Raw genomic sequence first — 7,741 nt, 5'->3', positions numbered from 1 at the left:
AGTCCCTCTGGAACACATCCACAGCTTGGATGGGTCATTTTCAATCCTTTGTTCAGAGCTCTGTTTGTAGAAAAGTTACTCCAGAGGTAAGAAGCAGGAATGAAGACAAAATGGAGATGATGCAGCTGCCCTTTATATTCCTTTTGCCATGTGTTTGCACTTCCTGAGTCCCAAACACAAGGTTCGCAGCACATGGCATTGAAAGGCCTTTGCGTTCTGTCCACCAGCATGCCCCTACATGCCTTGCTGGGTCATAAGGTGTATCCCCTGGCTCCGTTCAGTGGGCTCATTGTACAGCTGATGTCCCTTGATGGGCCATCAAGCAGGCCTAGTGCGGATGCCAATCTGTCTGGGGCTGTCACCCAGAAACACAGCACAAGTATGGAAATACAGACATACCCTACATATCTATAACTCACAATACACAGGTGATACAAACATATAAACAAGCTAGTCATACTTGGCAATTTATAACATTTTCGCAGATACCTCACACGGCATATTGGGTCAGATTCCTTGCAATTTATAACATTGGTATCAACAATATCACAAAGTGTCCCACATATTCCAGACAGTGTCACAATCAGAACTGCCCCTTCTGGCCTTATGTCCTGTGGATCTGATGGAGCAGGGCCCAGACACATATGCAGGGCAGGAACTGAGGCTGCAGCCTACCCCAGAAGATTCCACAAGGATCATGCAATGCGGCTACAGGAAGGCTGGGCTCAGGAGTCTCACAGTTCGGGTCCAACACAGAGAAAGGCAGAAGCTGTAGCCCCGGGACTGGAACATGGCTCTTGGCTCTAGGGTTGGGTTCACATCCACCCCTACCCCAGCTCATTCCCCCCCACCCCCCCAAGACCTTGGCCGCAGTGCTGCGATGTCTGAGCCTTACGCCTGCTCCCCACTGGTCAACCACATGGCAGCGAATGACGTATTCTAGACACACCACGGTGGTGACACCATGCCCCGAAAAATACTCTGTTACCACGTGGCCCGTGCTGCACCCCCCTGCCCCGTACACACACACTCCCTTCCACTCAGTGACGGGATGCCCAGGCCCCACTCAGGAGACAATAACAACCCAGAGCTGGGAAGGACGATTTTGCAGAAATAAAAATAAAAATGCAGGAATGACGACCTCAGGGAGACCCTGGCGGGAGGGCTCCAGCTGCCCCATTGGCCCTGAATGGCGGCTCTGTGCCTGCGAGGAGCGCAGAGAGAAAAGCCACATACAGGCTCTCAACAGCTGCTAGGGCAAAGCCAGACAGAGAAGGGGGGAGGGTGAGATAAAAGTGAGGGAGAAACAGAGAGACCCACACAGAGACCCTCACCCCATGCCCTCCCTGCAGGCAAACTCTGGATGCTCCTGGGACGCTCTGCCTGTCTCCAGCTGGATCTCATCTGATTTCCGCAGAGTATCCCTCCTTTCCACTCCATCACTGGGGCTCCAGGGGGGAGACGGCCCAAGCTGGTAGTGGCCTGTATGAAAGGGAACCATGCTTTGCTGTCACTCCCTCCTGCGTCTGCCCACTGCTTACCTGCAGACTCACCGCCAGTCGGGCAATGCCAGTGGCCCATGCCAGGGGCTCACTCAGCCCGGAGCCTGGCTGTGGCACTGGAGTGGCTGGACAGGCTCTGGGAGCTACGGCAGACTCCTAGCTGCTGCTCCTGGTTTGACCAGGGAGTTCTTTCATGCTGACCCCTCCTGCCCTGGGCTGCCGCTGGTTTGACCCCCTTGTCCCAACCTGCAAGGCTGTAACTACTCTCGATCCCCCCTCGAGGTTTTGCGCAGCCCCTTGGGGAGCTGCCCCTGTGCTCCTCACACTGGACTCATCGTGCAGCTGGCGACCCCGGCTCTCCTGGGACGTGCCGTTCTGCAGAGCCGATACCTCTGGGATCAACACCCAGCCATTGAGATCTGGGGTTTCTCCTCTCCCCAGTGGGCAGCGGTGGACACTGCATACGTCAGTCTGCCTGCGTGTACGTCTCTAGGGCTCCGGGAGATAAGCTGAGCCGCTTTATGATTCTTTCCCAGTGAATTGTGGGAGAATGTGTCTGTCCTGGGCACCTGGGGGGAATTGTGGGATGGCAGCGTCAGCACCCGACAGCTTTCACCTGGGTCCTCACTGCAAACCAGCCTGTGTGAAAGCAGAGCCTGGGCTCGAACCCCAGCCCCAGTCAGGCTGAGAGCACCACAAAGCTCAGATGACAAGAGTTTGGGGTGTGGACAGGGGGTAGGGACAACACCAGGCTAACTCTGCAGGGAAGCCGCCCTCATTTCCTCCCCTGACGAGACAAACTCTACACTGAAGCTCAGGGGAAGCTGCGGCTGACTTCACCCCGAGCAGGAGAGGATGAAAGGAGAGACAGAAACTAACCAGTTCAGGGAGAAACGGCTGCTGGGGAGGGAGCTGCCCTGGCCAGGGCCACAGGGCTCTGCTGCTCCTGGGCCAGGTGTTCTGAATACAGGGAGAGGCCCAGCTCTGCATCGCTGCGCATCACCCGTTGCCTTTAGCACCAGCCCCCAGCAGCCGGATGCAGCCCAATCCAGTGGGACCGATGGCTCATCCAGGCAGCTCTTGGAGAAGGGAGCTGGCAACCTCACTGCACCAGAGGCCCTGGGATCTCGGACACTGAATGATCAGGCTGCAGCCGTGGAGAAGGGGCTCTAGCTGCTAACCAATTGGCAAGTGAATGGGGAACGCAGCAAGCCACGGATCCTGCAAAAGGCTTCCCTTGCCAGCGGAGCAGCCGTACCCCTCCCCCCACCCCTGTTTGTTTTTGTAGCGCTCTGTCCATCCCCTGCCTAATCCCTGGACAAACGTTTGTTATTGCAACTGCCTCCCCCTCAGCCAGCTGTTCCAGGATCCCCGGAGCTCTGGTGCTAGAGCCCCTTTCCCAGAGCTGCCTGGACACTCGCTGTCAGCATCACGCTGTACTCTTGATCTCCAGCCCCACAGTCCCAGTGCTGCCAGCCCCACAGGTTCAAAAGGCATGAGGGAAGACTCAGAAATTATGAGAGTTTTTTTAAAAAATCATAAATGTGGGGTTCTTTCCATTTGCTTTTGGGTTTCTGAGCCTTTAGGACACACAAGGGTCACGTTCTCCAGCTTTACTCTGCGACCATTTATCTAGTTCTTCAAAAAGGAACTAGATAAGTTCCTGGAGGATAGGTCTATCAAGGCTATTAGCCAGGATGGGCAGGGATAGTGTCCCGAGCCTCTGTTTGCCAGAATCTGGGAATGGGGGACAGGGGATGGATCACTTGGTGATTACCTGTTCTGTTCATTCCCTCTGGGGCACCTGGCACTGGCCACTGTCGGCAGACAGGACACTGGGCTAGATGGACCTTTGCTCTGACCCAGTATGGCCGTTCTTATGTTCTTATGTTCATGAGGGCTAGAAACTTACTTTTTTAAAATGAAGGCTGAAAGTCTCACATAGGCAGCTGACTCCAGGAGCTGGTGCTTCAAGGAAAATTCCAAATTTGGTGAGACTAGCCGAAAAATTGCAAGAACTGGCAACATTGCAGTGGCTGAGTCTATTCCGCTTTGGAATATGACACTTCTGCAGCTTTTGGTTTTTAATTCTAGACATTTAGATCATGGTTTAAGCTTTGAAATCATTATTTTTCTTTGTTAAAGAGCCTGAGACAGTTCTGGGAATGAGGTTGCTAAATGAGACCAGAGGCCAATTTTTAAAAGATAGTTAGGCACCTAAGATGCAGGGCGCTAGGCACTTAGTCTCTTAATGGGATTTCCAAAAGGGCCTATCTGCATCTTTAGGCAAATAACTTTGAAAGTCTGGCCTTAGAACAGGGGTAGGCAAACTACAGCCCGCGGGATTGCCCCCCGTGGTGCCGCAGGCCCCGTGCCACTCTCAGAAGTGGCCGGCACCACGTCCCTGGGGCCCGGGGGACGGGGACAGAGGGCTCCATGCATTGCCCTTGTCTCCAGGCACCGCCCCCTGCAGCTCCCATTGGCCAGGAACGGGGAACCGCAGCCAATGGGAGCTTCGGGGGAGGTACCTGGAGGCGTGGCATGGCGCCCTGAGCCCCCTCATACACCCTGCACCCCTCCCCTGCCCCAATCCCTTGCCCTGAGCCCGTTCCTGCACACTGCACCCACTCCCACACCCTGCACTCCCTCCTGCACCCCAACCTCCTGCCCCGGCCCTGCATACAATTTCCCCACCCAGATGTAGCCCTCGGCCCAAACAGTTTGCCCACCCCGCCTTAGAAGATATAATGGAGTGCAAAACCGTATTACATTGTTCATCCACTAGGTCGCACTTTATGTAAATACCTTATTTGAACGAACTCAGCCATACCTGGCAGCAGAGCCGTCCCTAGGGGATGGAAAATTGGGGCGACCGCTCCAGGCCCCGTGATTTGGTGGGCCCTGCGGGCCGGCGCGATTGGCCAGCACCGCATAGGGAGCCCCTTCCACCCAAGGGAGAGCAGTGCCGCTGCAGACTCCCCAGCCCCGGGGAGGTGGGCAGCGTAGCCCCAGCCCCCTCTAGCCCGGTGGTGCCACTGAAGTGGGGCCTGGGGTGGGGGGCGGAGTGTGGGCTGTGCCACACCTGGCTGTTTGAGGATGCACCGCCTCCCCCAGCCTCTCCTACCTGCCCCCGCTGCGGTTGGTCCTGGAAGTGATGTCAGCTCTGCCCCAGACTCCGCACCCCTTAGGGACGGCCCTGCCTGGAAGAGCATTAAAGGATCTTATCACAAAACCATCTAGTGTGTATAAGTAAGCTCAGTGACCAGTCCATCTCTGGTACAGAAATACATGACATGGTGTCAGGAGTAAATTAAGGACAGACACAAAGGCTGCAGACAGAAGGAACAGTGACAAAGGTTGCAGGATCTCATCAACATGCCACTCTTTGATGGCTCTGGGAACTTGAGCTTTGACAAACCTTCCCAATGGACAGAGTGGAAGCATACTGCTGGGGAGGGTCGCATGACTGTGTTTTGCAAGATTCTGAATTGCAAACAAACTCCACAAAGAAACTGGAGATATACAGATATCTTCTTTAATTTACATAGTATGGGGAAGAAGGCAGAGCATATCTTTAAATCCTTTGACTTTACTGAATACAATCACAAAGACTACTGGAAAGTTGCATACTTTATACCTCAGAGAAATGTGGTTTATGAAAGAGCATGTTTCCACCAGAGAATTCAAGAACCAGGGGAAAATGTTGAGTGTTGTATAGGAACTCTGCGTACATTGGCTGAAAACTGTGATTTTGGGAATGCAAAACATGAAAATATCTGAGACAGGCGGGTTATTGGGTTAACAGATAAAAACTTTTCAGACCAGCTACAGCTGATGGGAGATTTCACCCTAGCCACACGTTGCAGAAAGCAAAGCAGTCTGTGCTGGTGAGACAGTAAAACCAAGAGCAACTTGCCAGACTTGAAAACCAAGAAACAAGCCTAGATGCCGTACACAGACGCAGCAGGAGGGTTAAAAGTACTTACCGTGAGACCCCAGAGGCAAGGAGAAAGAACTCCCAGGCTAAGAGGGACGAATTCTAGCCTACATGCACAAGGTGTGGAAAAAGTCATATCCCAAGAGATGACGCATGTCTAGCCGGAGACGCACCGTGATTTACATGCACGAAATATGGACATTTTGCAGCTGTTTGCTGCACCAAAGCAGTCAGGGAGTTGACACATATTCCAGACAATCAAGAGCTGTTGTTTCTGGGAGCTATCGCTTGTGATGCCACACAGCCTCCCCAGGGAGTGAAACTGAATATTTATGGCAAGGCTATTGATTTCAAAACTGACTCAGGAATTGACATCACAGTCCTCTCAGAAGGGGCTTACAATCACCTTCAACCCCTCCCAGGGCTGAAGTCACCTGACTCCGCTCTGACTAGCCCTGCAGGTTTTCTGAACTGCATGGGCCAGTTCACCACTGACACAACTTACAAAGACAAAAGCTTTGCATTCAGAGTGTATGTGACCAAAGGATCACAGACCAACAGCCTTCTCAGCTGCAGAATGGCAGCCACGATTGGGCTAGTGAGAAAGCAGGAAGAATTCAACAGAGGTTTTGATTATATTGGACTTTTGACAGGAGATCTGGTACAAATCAACTTACAAGACAATGCTGAGCCATACAGTGTAAAACACCTCTACCAGAGAGACCTTGGAAGAGACTAGCTGCAGCTATATGCACATTCAGAGGACATCATTACCTGGTGATTGTGGACTGTTTTTCCAGGCATATAGAAGTAATGTACCTGAAAGATGTAATGTGTGGCTGTATTACCAAGAAACTGAAGTGCACCATTGCTCACTTTGATATTCCAGAACCAATAGTGATGGGCAATGGACCACAATTCACTGCAGCAGAATTTAAATCACACTGAATGAAACAGGATTTTGATCATATTACTAGCAGCCCACATCATCCACAAGCAAATGGAGAGGCTGAGAGAGCTGTACAGACAGCCAGGAAAATCCTACAGCAGGAAGACCCACTCCTTGCTCTCCTGAGTTACAGAGCACGATCAATAGCAGCTACTGGATACTGTCCAGCACAACTCCTGTGGGGAAGACAACTCAGAACTACTGTTCCAACTTTGGAAAAGAACCTATGTCCATAATGACCAGATATAAAGAGAGTAGCCCAATCAGATAAAATGGCTTAAAAGAGCTTATGGACACTTATATAATAGACATCACTCAGTCAGAGAACGGCCAGGTCTAGAACCTGGTGACCACGTACATGGAGAAAAAGGACAGACAACTCCAGCTGTCATAAAGAAAAAGAATTCAGTGCTCAGATGGTATGTGATAAGCGACCCACAGTGGAGAGTTCACCAGAAGCCGTTGACACCTACAGTTTGTTCCTCAGACAGAACAATCAACAGAGCAAACTCAACAGACAGCAGATGCAGAACAAGATGCTGACGCCTGACGGATTCCAAACCAATCACAGCCAGTCATTGCAATTAATGGACAGCCAGATGAGCCAGTTGTTATGGGTTCAGGCTGTGTAATTAGAAAACTGGGATGATTCAGAGACACTTCACAAACCGATCCATACTGAACTTCGATGACAGCCTGATAGTGAAATACTGTAAAGGGCAGAACTGTCGAACTTGAAGGGGGAGATGTGACGGACACTGGGTGACACTGGTCAGCCACTGGGTGACAGTGTGTAAAATATTCTTATGTGAGCTCACCTCCGCCAGCCCTGGGAGAGCAGTAAAGGATCTTATGATGAACACCTCTGGTGTGTACAAGTAAGGTCTGTAGCCAGTCCACCTCTTGTACAGACATACATGACAGACGATTGATAAGACTGGCAGGCAGCATGGTCCAATGGAGAGACCACAGGATTGGGATGGGAGTCAGGAGACCTGGTCTCTATTCCAGCCACTGACTCACCATGTAATCTAGGGCAAGTCTCTGTGCCTGGATTTCCCCACCAGTAAATGGGGATAATGACACTCACCTTCTTTGAGATCAGTGGCTGGAAAGTGCTAAGTATGGACAGACAGACAGATTTCTTTATAACCCCGGTCATTGCAGAGCTGCTGCAGCATTCTGTATTAGGATTCTGCAGTGGTTTTCTCCCAGTACAGTTTTATGATGTATTTTTCCCAAAAAAACTTTACTTCTGAAAATGTTCACCGAGAAACGGAGACCTGGATACTGTGCAGGGCAGAGACAGGGTTGTGTCCTGCCTGTGTGCAGGAGGGTCTCCTTTAATTGTCT

This window comes from Natator depressus, chromosome 13, assembly GCF_965152275.1.
Source record: "Natator depressus isolate rNatDep1 chromosome 13, rNatDep2.hap1, whole genome shotgun sequence".
Taxonomy (NCBI): domain Eukaryota; kingdom Metazoa; phylum Chordata; order Testudines; family Cheloniidae; genus Natator; species Natator depressus.
This window is presented reverse-complemented; position numbering follows the sequence as displayed.